Consider the following 13,781-nt stretch of genomic DNA (forward strand, 5'->3'; position numbering starts at 1 on the left):
TCAGAATTTAAGCTTTAATCAGCTTTTCCTTTGAGGATGTGATTTCCCCTTTTGTGTTATTAAATTCATCACTTTGTTTTGACGGTTGACGACTCTCATCTAGCTTACTTACATTTTAATCTCGAGTTCATGAAGCTAAAAGATGTTTCCACTATCATCTACTTTGGCAGCCCTGTGGGGTTAAACTTGGCTGATATCGAAACTAAAAAACGCGTTTGGTCTCAGAAAACCTTGATATTTCTCGTTGTTCTGGGTAAAGGAGTGGCCGTGATTGTCGCGAGATTCCTCATTCAATATCTGAAAGTTCTTGCGATCGATTATAAAGTCCTTAATAGTATGAAAGTTCTTCTTTAACTCAAGTAATTTCCTGGCTTAGATATTGCAGATTTAAGTATATTTATTAATACAGAACTGAAATGACAGCAAAAGAAAAAATAGCGTGAGAAAAAAGAAAAAGAAGTGAAATCTCTTCTCAGTTACTGTCGCTTTTGTCAGTAAATATTATCTTCCCCATGGGAATTCCCTACTCAGACATTTCAAATATTGAGCTACAGATTTCTAAACCCATCGAACCAAGGAGTTTGATATATTGACTTACAGATAAATAAAATACTAAATCCATTTATGACTTGAAAACTCAGTCAGTGAACTATGAATTAGGTTGATGTATGTGGGGGATAATTCCATTGCATTGTATTTCACTTCATATCAGCTCTAATTTACGTTCGTTTAAACGACAGTTTTGTTACACACAAACGAATATTTTCAATTTCACGTGAGCTAAACTATGATAAGTGTCAGTGATTTATTTTCTGTTTTGCAGGCGAAGAACAAGCTAATGAATAAAGGGAGAGAGGTGGGTTGTTGTTCGTGTAATTTAGGAATACCACCTTAAGCTTCTGGATAACGCTACATGTAAAATATCTTGCCTGCAAAACCAAGCGAAAATAAAACTCTACTTCAAGTAAAAGAAATGACAATGAAACATCTTAAAATGGAATTTAGCTGTCAAAAGATTGTTGTGATAGTGGAGGGTAGTTCAATAGTCAGAGGTTGGTATATGTGACACTATGTACAAATAAATGATTATTTATTTACCTTTTTGTGTTCTAAAAGAAATAGAAAGGAAAGAAAGAAAGAAAGAAAGAAAGAAAGAAAGAAAGAAGGAAGGAAGAAGGAAGGAAGGAAGGAAGAAGAAAGAAAGAAAGAAAGAAAGAAAGAAAGAAAGAAAGAAAGAAAGAAAGAAAGAAAGAAAGAAAGAAAAGACAGAACAAATGAAGAGTAAAAATAATCCACTCTCTAGAAATTAAAAAAACTAATTACTAAAAATTACTAAGAGAGAGTATGGATCTGCGACTAATAAAAGGTTTTAAGAAAGAATCGATTTAATTCCAAACACCTTTCCCGTGGTATTTAGTATTGATAAGCGTAAGACAAAGAATAGGTTTAGTTCTAGAGCGATGTTATCGTATTCGGTACGAAAAATAATATTCAAGTTAAGGTTCCGAAATCCTCTTGAATATTTCACGATTTTTACCAATCACTTCTAACAAATCCATTTTTAGTTTTCGGTGACCTTTTACTGAAATTTCTTTAAGCCGAACTGAAATAAATAAAAACGTCTTAGTTATTGGGAAATGCACTTCTAGATTACTCGCCTCCTCTATTACTCAGAGACTTGAATTCATGAATAATACAAATTCATTAAAAGCATGAGTAGAGAGTGAAATGATCATTCGTGTTCGAGATATTTTGACCATCTTTGCACCACTCGTGAAAAGGGATGCTTTCTTTAGTGCATTCAGTAAAAACCCTTGCACAATTTGCTCAAAATTAACTCGGGTTTCTTGTATAAAAAATTTAATGAATTCCAGTTCCATTGCACCGAGATGGCAGTTTTAATCTGTCAAACGACATCCAATTATTCAATAACGATAACGTTAATAATTCAACCTGGCTTTTCTGTAGCGAGATTACCGAGTTTGTTTGAGTTAAATGCCTTTTGATACAGTGGATATTTCCTCTTACGACTTTAGCCCGAGGGAGTGCGAATTATTATTCTAGAACAAGTGTACTCTTTTAGAACTACAATATATGAGGTCATGAAAACAGAGGAAAATAACGAAAGTTTATCTTCATCATCTTGATACTATGACATTGTTTTGGAACACAAAATTATGAAGTTTTGGTGGAGTTTAATTTCAACTTGGTTGTTTATAGTCGATGCCTCCCTGCTATTAGCTTGGAGAAAGAAGGTTTTCAGAATAACACTTCAACCATCTGCTCTTGAATCTCATTGTATGATAATGAGTAATCCATTGAATAATTGATAAAACTGAATTTGAAGTCTTTCAGATGCGCAATGTTTCAAAATAGAAATAGAGTGGAAATCTTGGCTCTCAATAAATGAGTGAGATGAGAATGTTAGGGATAAGAGAAAGAAGAACTGGGAAACTATGAAAACGATAAAAAAGGAAATGAAATGAGGGTTATGAGAAGAAATGAAGAAAGTAAAAGAGAGAAAAGAAAACAAAAGAAAAGAAAATGAAAAAATGTAAAAGGGAGAAAATGTTGGGAAACAACTAAGTAAGAAATATCATAATCAAGAAAAATGGACGAAGAAATGAGAAGTTATTAAGATAACCCAATGACATTCGTTATTTTTTTAGTTTCATATTTATTCATTTTCTTTCACTAACACGTACTTATTAACACACACACACACGCCACCAACGCGACAAAACTGAAGCACGTTTCGAATCATTCATGTTCTTGAACAAGATTTTGTTTTTTGTGTGTGTGTGTGTGTTCACTAAATGAAATCTTTCCGTCATTCCATCGTCCAAAGCTAGCGTTATTATTATTTCATCCTATATATCCATAGTGTCTTGAATCAATTTTAACTCCATCCTCAATCTTGCTGTTTTGTTTTAAAATCTGGAAACGAAAATAAAGAAATAGTTAGACTGAAAATTATCAGCTGCATTCCTAAGTGGTTTAGATATGTTCGCTACAAGATGTGTTGGCTGGGGGACTCAGTTTCTAAGTATTTAGTTGATAAAAAAGGTGGTCGATATGAAATGTGGCCGCTAAGATGCAAGGTGGCTTCTATAGGTGATTCGGTTTCTAAAATATTGCGTTGATAAGAAAGGTGGTCGTTAAAAGAGGTGGTCGATATGAAATGTGGCCGCTAAGATGCAAGGTGTCTTGTATAGATGACTTAGTTTCTAAAATATTGAGTTCATAAGAAAGGTGGTCGTTAAAAGAGGTGGTCGATATGAAATGTGGCCGCTAAGATGCAAGGTGGCTTCTATAAGTGACTTAGTTTCTAAAATATTGAGTTCATAAGAAAGGTGGTCGTTAAAAGAGGTGGTCGATATGAAATGTGGCCGCTAAGATGCAAGGTGGCTTTTCTATAGATAACTTAATTAGTTTCTAAAATATTGCGTTGATAATTAAGAAAAGTGGTCGGTAAAAGAGATGGTGTGGTCGTAATGAAAGGTGTTTTAGAGAGGTGGTAACACGATTGAACTGGCCGCATTTGATAGTGAGGATAGGAAGGCAAAGTAGCCTCCACCCCACTCCCCCCCCCCCCCCCCCCCATATAAACACAACTGAGTTGCTCTTATACACTGTGCAAGCAAATTTGCAAGCTTCGTGGTTTCAGATATTGATTATGCAGGAATGTTGTCACGTGATATTAGATATGATAGCTGGTCAGCAGTTTGGGTTCAGTTTGTCACTGTTGTATTGAATGTATTGAACCAATTGGAAAACAACAGAGTGTGTGACTGCAGGCTGTACTTTATACCAGCTGCTCGCTCAATCGGTTGCTAAGCAGTTAATCTCCACTCGAATAGCATGGATGCAAATTAGACAACAGCATTGCATTGACACGATAGCCTCACTTGTATGATTCTTAAAACAAAAGAATTTCTCATTACGGGCTCCACGGTAATAACAGCTATTGTTCTGCACGGTGTTTTATGTTTTATGAGCCAAACAAACGTTAACCCAATATCAATCCTATTGAATCTCGTAACAAACTATGAGCTGATCACTCACGCCACGGCTAAGTCAAGATGGGGTCGGTAAGAGAGGTGTTCGGTGACTGAAGGTTGTGGTCGTCACTAATACAGCGTGCTAATATAAGGAATATTCGTTTAGACCATGTTTTCTAACGACTATGTGTTCAGTAAAGATGCGGTCGGTAAGAGAGGTGGTCGGTGACTGAAGGTTGTGGTCGCTAAGATAGCCGTGTTAATGTAAGGAATATTCGTTTAGACCATGTTTTCTAACGACTATGTGTTCAATAAAGATGCGGTCGGTAAGAGAGGCGTTCGATGACTGAAGGTTGTGGTCGCTAAGATAGCGTGTTAATATAAGTGCCCTCTAAGTGATAGTCAGATAGAGGGCACGGCAGTTACTATGCTAAGTCCATGTATCGATAAGGTCGGAGGTCGTAATGACTTGAGGCCGGTCGGTTTCCATGGGAAAGGACAAAAAATACTTTAGAATAGGTTTAGATAAAAGGCTTACTTCTAGATTTCTTCTGTAGAAAATCTTTGAAGGCGTTTTTAAGTTCTTCTGATGAAAGGTTGTCATAGTCGCTGTGTTGTCTAATTGGATTGAAGATATCCGCGTTGGATGACTGTCTGGTTTTTCGGAGATCTAGCGTTCGTCCTTCTCGGAAAAATGAGGTCGCGGTCCGTGTGAAGAGACTGAGAACTAGGACTACGGCGATTGCGAAAACGAGGCTCTTGTTGGTTGCCATTGGTAACTGTAAGAAAAAACCAGGTTAGAGATAAATACTATTAAAAAGATACGTTCATTCCGGATTCTTCTGTTTTAATTATTATTTTCTTAACCCACCCCATCCCACTGCGGATAAAACTGTACTATTTCAGTGCGCTCTAGAGTCGGTAAGCGGTAGTCATAGCGATAGAAACCAGGATTTTTCTCGGAAATGAAACTTTTCTTGTGAATGTGAGGAAGCTAGTCAAAGTATCAGCTCAATCGCAGTAAAAGGAAAAGGAAGGGAGGGAGGAAGGAAGGAAGGAAGGAAGGAAGGAAGATAATGATGTAGTTTTACATGGTAGTGACATCATCGTTTGGTCATCTCGTTCATGTGATAATATCGTATAATATTTAATCGACTTTTCTTGAGAGCGAAATAACGTTGTGAGGTAAATCTGTTCGCTTCCTTTATCTTCCCATGTTCGTGTTAGTGATATGAACAATTAAAAAAAATACGCATTTTAAACTTATATTAATCCCCTAAGTTTTAGACAATCTGTACACTCATTCAATAGACTGACTAATAAGCAACTTGAATGATCTTATTCAATCCATAATCTAGTTTAAACTGCAACAAATGGAGCTTTCAGAATTGATGTTAATAAACACTTGATAATACTGCTGAAACGAAAGACAATTACCCAACTAGTTTAACACTCAAAAAACTAGCCTTATTCAATGATTTGATTGAGAAATAAAGTTGGAAAACCTTTTTGAATCTTCAGACGTATTCAAGCTTAGATACTTGAAAGCATTTTAAGGTCTTTATTGAACGGATATTTCGAGTTATCTAAAATGATCTATATAATCCAGCATTTTACAAAGGCTTTTAAACTTGTATTTCATAATCCGACGCTATAATATAATTTTTGTTGAAGTATTCTCATATCTTTTGGGGACTAGAAGCTAACGATACGATTAATCAGTTCTAATGCCTTCGAAAAAAAATAAATTTATCAAACAGTTTTTATCCAATGTTAAGCACGAACGGCGCTATCTCAGTGCTGAGTTCTGATTATCTCAGTAGAAGATTTTTAACCGTTTTTTCTTTTAACTCCTTAGTGTTCTATTCTTTAAAACGAATTTCAAAACCTCCAAAAATGATTAAAAGTTTTGATATCTAAAATATAATCAAGAGCAAAAGAAAAGACGATTCTTAGGATAATTTGAAATATTTCAGTTTCAAACTTACCGATGCAATTTAGAAATAAAGTTGAATCCAGTTTACTGTTGTGGCGTTCGACTGCTCCGGTTTCAAACTGACGTGTGATCAAGTAAAATGTTCGATATCTTTTATAGCAGTTTTTGTTTACTTGTCTTATGAAGTATTCTTAATTTTCAAGCACCAATTAAGTGATATTCAAGATTTGATCCCGAGATTACGACATTGTTGCACCGATAATTGAAATTATCTTGAAGCTCATTACCAAAATAGCTACTTCAAAACTTGCCACAACAATGGGCAATTTGCAATAATAGATCAAAAAATCAGATAAGATACTGTGCATCGAAAATTCTATTAAGTACAAAGAAATGATTGAAGATACGGAAAACTAATCCTCTTGAGGCAATAATTTTGGGCTCGAACTTCTATCGCGTCTGCTCGTGAAAAATTGAAAGAAGGAATAAAGGAGATCACGAAATTTTGAAAGATGTTGTATATACCATTTGTATTGGATGTAATTGTTGATAAAAACCCTTCCTCTTTGATACAAAACAGTCTCGTTATTTCATTGTTCGGATTCTTGCTTTAGGAAGTTCTGCTAAATGAGTTTGGCCTGTAACAGCCTTGCTTATTTCCCACACACGAAGAATGCATTCCCTTTTGGCAAATTAATCACTTCAATATAGCCTTCAAATCAGCTTCAATTGATACTTTGCAGCATTTAACTTAGTGCACGAAACCTCAGCGAAAAGTAAAGAATCAACGCGGTGGAAAAAAATCGAAGGTTGATGATGCTGTTAACTAAATATCAATTTATTTGGTGTTTAATGAGCTCTGACTTACTACGCCATGCTTTGAATAGATAGTCATTTATCTAAAGTAGGTCTTATAAGATGAAAGATAATCCGTATAGAATATAGTCGGTAAATTGACCAATATTGATGATGAGAGAGAAGGAGAAGCAGGAGAAGCAGGAGAAGTAGGAGAAGAAGAAGGAGAAGAAGAAGAAGGACATTAAGGAGCGGGAGAAACAAAATAACTGATGTAGAAGACTGAAGAAGTAGAAGAAGACGAAGAAAACTGAAAAAGGAGACAAAAGACAGTAAAAAAAGATGATGGATCGAAGAAAAAAAAAAATTTTTTTTTTCACTTCTTCCTACCATCTTAGTTAACATGATGTTTAAAGATGTATGAGGCTTTGAAAAGACTATTTGTTCAAGTAGGCTCTGCTACGAAATATTCGACCTGCTACGAGAATTGTTCACGGTGTGGCCATGGTGTGATTACGACATTGCGAGAAGCGATTACCAAGAATCACCAATATTTTCTAATCTAACCAAGCGCTTAAAATTCTTTAAAAATGTTTTTTTAACGTTTTAGAAGAGTTAAGATGCCGATATATTTTTTTGTGGGCAAATAATCGTTGTCTCGATTAAAACATTTCATATGCACACATTTTACCATCTCTAAAATCCCTTGTCTAGTTGTGTTTTTGTACACATAATAGAATTATTTTTGTTATTCTCTCATATCTATCTAGTAATAAACCCTCAACTGATTTTCGAATATTGGTTTTCAAGTGTTTAGGAGGCGTATGGTAAATATTCTAGTGAATTATAAGTTAATAAAGTGAATAAAATGGTGTACTTAAAGAGCTACACACTGATAAAAGGATGAGTTAGAGCAGTTATTTGTCAGGGCGTGCTCTCTCGCTTTAGCTTCAATCTCAATAAAAACCCTTTCTAATATAGTCCTTTTGATTACTAAACTCTCCGTGGGTTGTGAGACTTATATCGAGATGGCAATAATGAGTTTAAGTTTAGTGAGGGAAAGCTAAGAATCTAAAGAAAATAATGAGGCTTTTTATTTCAAAGAAAAGCAGTTGGAGTCAGGTAGCCTGAGCTCACGAGACACACATGAGATTTTGAAGTAAATGTCAGTATGAAAAAAAGTTAAGAGTTAAAGACTAATTGGCCATATTACATCCGACTATTTTCAAGTTTGCCGGCATTCAAGAGATTAAAAATCTTTTGAAAACTGTTTTATTACAAATTTCATCCCAAAGGAACCAGTCAATCGCTTCGTAAAGTAATTTCCTTAGCATTATCATAGAATACACCAATTGCGCATTCATTGTTCTACCTCCCTAGTTACTGTTTCTACGTCGGACAAGCTAGAATGTGTTTTTGATATACAGCATGGAACAGACACCGATTGCTGATAAAAGTAAATATGTCTGTCTTAGAATCAATGTATTCTAAAGGTACATTAAGAAAAATCGATAGCTACTAAAAAAAAAACGATTATTTTGAGTTTGTTGGTCAAACATTCTGTATTCCATTGGATAACCAGACTACCCATTGTCTGGGTGGACGCTCAAAGCATAGCCGGGATTGGTCTATTATATATCGTAAGTTTGGAAAATATACGTGGGAATTACTATAGATTTTCTCCTCTGTAGAGGAGTTGTTTTACATCAGTCATGTTGTTGGGAAGTCCTGATAGACGCAATATTTCTGTTATTTCGCTTATTTATTTATCCCCCTCCCCTCCCCCCCAAATGCCTCTACTACTTTGTCCTAGAAGATGTATATATCTGTCGTGAACTCCATCTATGTTTATCGCCGACGCTACCGACGACTGAGAAGCGAACAGACTGAAGTATACAAAACCGTTATTAGGGGATGCCGTTTGTAAAGAGTTTCTCTTATCTTATCAATTTACTTCGTGATTGATAATCAAACAAGTCTTACATTTTATTGTGGTTTAGATTGAGATCTAGATAATAAAGCGATTGATGAACATTCGTATTATAAATTATGATGAGGCGAGCCTGGTTTAACGAATATCGGGCAGGGAAGAGTCAACAAAATCAAGTTCTATCTATGTAAAAAAATATATGTACAACTTTATGGTTATCTATAGTACTTTCTATTCCGATTTGACATAATTCCTAAATGTGGCAGCCATGTTGGATGATGTTCAATATAGGCGCAGTTTGTAATCATTCCTAAGGGGATAAAAGTGGCAGCCATGTTGGATGGTGTTCACTATAGGTGGTTTGTAATCATTCCTAAGGGAATAAAAGTGGCAGCCATGTTGGATGATGTTCACTATAGGTGGTTTGTAATCATTCTTAAGGGAATAAAAGTGGCAGCCATGTTGGATGGTGTTCACTATAGGTGGTTTGTAATCATTCCTAAGGGAATAAAAGCGGCAGCCATGCTGGATGATGTTCACTATGGGTGGTTTGTAATCATTCCTAAGGGAATAAAAGTGGCAGCTATGTTGGATGGTGTTCACTATAGCTGGTTTGTAATCATTCCTAAGGGAATAAAAGTGGCAGCCATGCTGGATGATGTTCCCTATAGGTGGTTTGTAATCATTCCTAAGGGAATAAAAGTGGCAGCCATGTTGGATGATGTTCACTATAGGTGGTTTGTAATCATTCCTAAGGGAATAAAAGTGGCAGCCATGTTGGATGATGTTCACTATAGGTGGTTTGTAATCATTCCTAAGGGAATAAAAGTGGCAGCCATGTTGGATGATGTTCACTATAGGTGGTTTGTAATCATTCCTAAGGGAACAAAAGTGCCAACTATGTTGGATGGGTTCACTATAGGTGGTTTGTATTCAATCGTAAAATATGCATCGAGAATCATCCTTCTTTTTTATAAAAAGTAGTTTTTTTTAAAACTTTTTTTAAACTTTTTTTTAACTGTTTCATCTTCGTACGAAAAGCTCTGTTACTGCTGATATAAAAGAATCTAAGCCGACAAACCAAACCAAACTCGTGGTACATAATCAATCAAGAATTCTGAATATATTTGGATTAACCACATGCCAAATATTTCATTTAATGAAGCGGCAAGTGAGGCCATAGTTTTTATCTTCATCAAGACATGGTTCAATCTTTCTAGTTTACATCTTGTAGAATCTTCACAAGGACAACGACATTGAACGGCTCTTTTGTTTGGTCTTCTTGAAATATTAACTTTGTTTATCAACAGGAAAATTGAGGAAATTGAGCGAACAAGCAATATTGTGTAGGTCTATGATACGGTGAGTACTTTCTTGTGTTTGAATATAGTATTTGTGAAGTGCGAATGAGTATTAGACTTGGATGCGCGCGCATCCTGTTGGAATCCGTCTACCAAAACCGATATTCACAAAAAAAAAAAAAAAAAAAAAAAAAAAAAAAGAAAAAAAAAATTAACAAAAAATCTTTTGAAATTGCTATCATTTCCAATTGTCTAATTGCCTAATCGGATAAAAGGAAAGCCATCAAACAATGGTTATTAACACTTCGTAGCACAAATTAGGCGAATAAATTTCGTTTAGAATTGTCTATTAATTTTATCATCGGAAAACCGTTCTCAGCATTGTAATATGACTGTTGTGTAATATTATTATGATATGTAATAAAATAAAAATGATTAAATTTGGTATTTGGATTGAAAGGTCTTAGCTACACTATTTTATCGGCCTTGTCAATAGTTTCGTGTTTTGTCCACGGTTATATTAATGATCAAACTCTGTAGTTTTTCGATATTTGTTTTTCAAATCATTCCTATCGATATTCAGTTTCATTCTATTAGCCTTAATGTCTATCAAAGCACTCAACGATTAAATATCCTCTCTCAACTACGGGACAGCATGGCTATCTAACTATCTTGAAAAATTACGAGCGACAAAATGGCGAAGTTTAACGAGTGATACATATTTTATCGTTTGACTCGCACCTCTATAACTGATTTAATAGCGAAGGAATTTCTATTGTAAGTGAGCTAAACAGCATTGCCTTAGTGGTGCGCTTACAAACGCGTTATCGAATTTTACCTTCGTTCACTACATGATTGTGTGTCTTTACTGAGTGTGTAAAAGAAGTAAATTATACGGTCTAAATCATCCTCAGTGCAGAATGCCACATTGTAGTTGTTGTTATAAGAATTTTTGATTTGATTAAATTGTTTCAAAACTATTCTAGTTCATAGAATATAAATAATAACATTAATGATAAATTATTATAAGGTTGGTGATGAATATTTTGAACTTTGTGACTCAATATTAATGGCTTGCTAATAATTTCACAATAATTCACATGCTCATAAATTAGAGTAGTTAGGAAAATGCCAATTGTTGACTTTAAGCTTTAATTCAAGGCAATGAAGGCATATGTTTAAGTGAACCTTCATTTGGCATCTTGAAGTACGATGGCTCTTCTGACTAAATAAAAAGAAAGTGACTTGGATTGAAAAGACCATTAGCCGAGGAGCAAAAAGTAGATGAAGTTTAGTGAGCTTGTAAACAGGGTTGAAGTGAAATAAGTATTGCTTGGAAAAAATGCATGAAAATGGAAAGAAAGAAAGAAAGAAAGAAAAGGAAGAAAGAACAAACATTTGTATTGTAAACCCTTCTTTGCGCAACAAAAAGGTGTTACTTCAAAATGCCTTGAAATATTTTAGAATTGTTTTATTTTTTTTCCAGAAAACATTGAAGTCTCACTTGCTTTGTAAAAAAAGGCTACACTCAGTCGGAAACAAGTTAATTTTTTTCCTTTAACGTTGCTTCCTAGCTTTTCAAAGTCTCTTTCTGCTTTCCGTTTCGTTTTCCACTGCAATCTGCCATTCTAAAGGTTTGACTATAAAGTATTTTCATTATTTAGGCAAGCAATTTAAAATCTAAAATTTGCCTCACTGACGCTAAAAAGCCAAACAAGTTGGTCAAAGCTTCCTGTCATATTTACGATTTAACTAAAAAAAATTCGTACTTTCAAATTTCTTTCACAATTCAATAACCAAATAGTCAGTTTTGCGCTGCTTGAAAGCTCGGATTTTGGCCAAATGTCCACATTTGAGTTGGAATTTTGTACATTATGGAAGTGTGACAGAAAGTGATACTAACGCCGAAGGCAACAGAATTAACACAAACGAATGAAAAAGAAAATTGGAAAAATTGCTTAACTCATGTAAGATTTGAGCTATGGTATGTTAAAGCTATTTTTTTCTGAAGAAATAAGTTTTTTGAGATTTAAGTTACCTTGGATGAAATTTTAAGACGCTGACAATCTTGAACGAGGCTTGTATGGTACTGTAGTTAGATAGCTCTCACTTTGCTTATATAGTTTCCCGCTGTAAACTATTACATTGGGATACATCCATCGCGCATGCGTCGCTAGAGCTCGCTGCACTAACGGTAGTGGGCGGGTGTAGAACACATTCATGATCCCAGCGCGACACCTCATTCGACTGGTACCTTCCTGTAAACTTGAATTGAATGAATGAAAGCTACAGGGAGCGTGCCATCTTTGGCAAAAGCATTTCACTGATAGCCAGTGACACTTGAATATCTTACTCGAAATCCTATTGTTTGGGCTCGTAGTCATTGAGGTGATTAGCGCGAAGATTACTATACGAGCGTTTTAAATACAACTCCCTAATTTCCGTTACACGATTGTTATGACTAGAGAGTGTCTTGCGTTTCTAACTAATGTACAAATTGATGAGTACACAAGTTGATTGCAAACCTCAATAAGGAAATTGGAAAAACACTCAGGTACGTTTGCAACTGTCAAAGAGTTGTCGTGATTTGGTGGAAATATTCCTTATAATGGACTCTCTAAATACAAACCAAGAAAAGACTTTTGAAATACAATTATTGAAAAATGTGAGGTTTGAAGTTTGAAGGAGTAAGTTGTTTCCTAATGTCACTCAAGGTGTAAGTGATGTGAATGCTCTCGAATATTCTCGTATTATTTTTTGTGGTAATTTATACATAGGAACATATGCTGTAATGATGAAAAACAATATTTTCAAATTCCTTTTTAACCATTATTTTTCTGTTTCTTTTCATCTTGTTTTCCATCTGCTTTTTTCCGGTCATTTCTTTTCTTTCTTCTTGTCTCATTATTTTGCCATAATATTTCTAAATTCTTTTTTCTCTTTCTTGATAGCGTTTTCTCACGTTAATTCATCAGCTTTCATTCATATATCTCTTTCTTTCTTTCTCTTTCTCCTCTCTTAGCTTTCTTTATTTTGTTTGATCAGTATTCATTCATTCATTGTTTATCTTTCTTCTTTTTTTCCCTTTCTTTTTGTATATCCTTTCTTTCGTCGCTTGCATGTTTTTTTAAATTCTTTTCTCTTATCCTTCACTTTGTTTTTGTGTTTTTCTTTTCTCTCTCTTTCGTTTATTCTTTTTGTCTTCTCAAAGGAACAATTTATTGGTACATGAAGCTCCCTGACAAGAATATCCAAGCTTAAAATGAATTGAATTAAGATATTGGCCTTCCTCGAAAATGACCCACTTGAAATCACTGCATTGATATCTCATGTCACCTGTAAATACTCAAGCACGACGATCAAACTTCATTTATTCCAATTACAAATACAATAAACCTACTACTTTTCAACAATAATACACCCTTTTTATCGTAATCCTACGGTTTTCCGGTGCTTTTCTTCTAAATACTTTCCTCGCCTCTCTATTTTCATCCCGCTTTTCCTCGAATGATTCACTTCCTCGTGAGTGAGAAATACACCGGCAAAGGTGACGCTTACCTTAAACAAAAAATCAATTAAAAAATCCTTTGATTTAAGTTTTTATAGTTTTGGGTGGTCGGCTTTTTTTCTAGTATTTCGTATGTAACACAATGCAATAAAAATTTGAATTAGGTCAGGAATTTCTACGAACGAGCGAGTGCTCTAGTATGACAAGCAAGATTTGAGCGCTTTTGTGATCAGCCGAGACCTAAGATTCAGCGATTCTTAAGAAAGAACTAAGAGAAAGCGAGGAAGGAAGGAAGAAAGGAAGGAAAGAA

General features: G+C 34.8%; 1 long non-coding RNA gene across 2 annotated transcripts; it reads right to left on the minus strand.

The window, feature by feature from the left end:
• Positions 1-2,657: 2,657 nt before the first annotated feature.
• LOC116296016 (uncharacterized) lies at positions 2,658-12,111 on the minus strand. Of its 2 annotated transcripts, none has more exons than XR_004197075.2 (3): positions 12,002-12,111; positions 4,540-4,780; positions 2,658-2,937 (listed from the first exon to the last, which is right to left on the minus strand). It is a non-coding gene; the product is annotated as an uncharacterized LOC116296016 (long non-coding RNA). The 2 variants fall into 2 exon arrangements; XR_004197076.2 differs by lacking the exon at positions 12,002-12,111 and adding an exon at positions 5,990-6,082.
• Between the last annotated feature and the right edge of the window lie 1,670 nt (positions 12,112-13,781).

Source organism: Actinia tenebrosa, unplaced genomic scaffold (assembly GCF_029948245.1).
Source record: "Actinia tenebrosa isolate PJP-AT-01 unplaced genomic scaffold, QUT_ActTen_1.0 PGA_scaffold15__27_contigs__length_11533743, whole genome shotgun sequence".
In the NCBI taxonomy this organism is placed as follows: Eukaryota; Metazoa; Cnidaria; class Anthozoa; order Actiniaria; family Actiniidae; genus Actinia; species Actinia tenebrosa.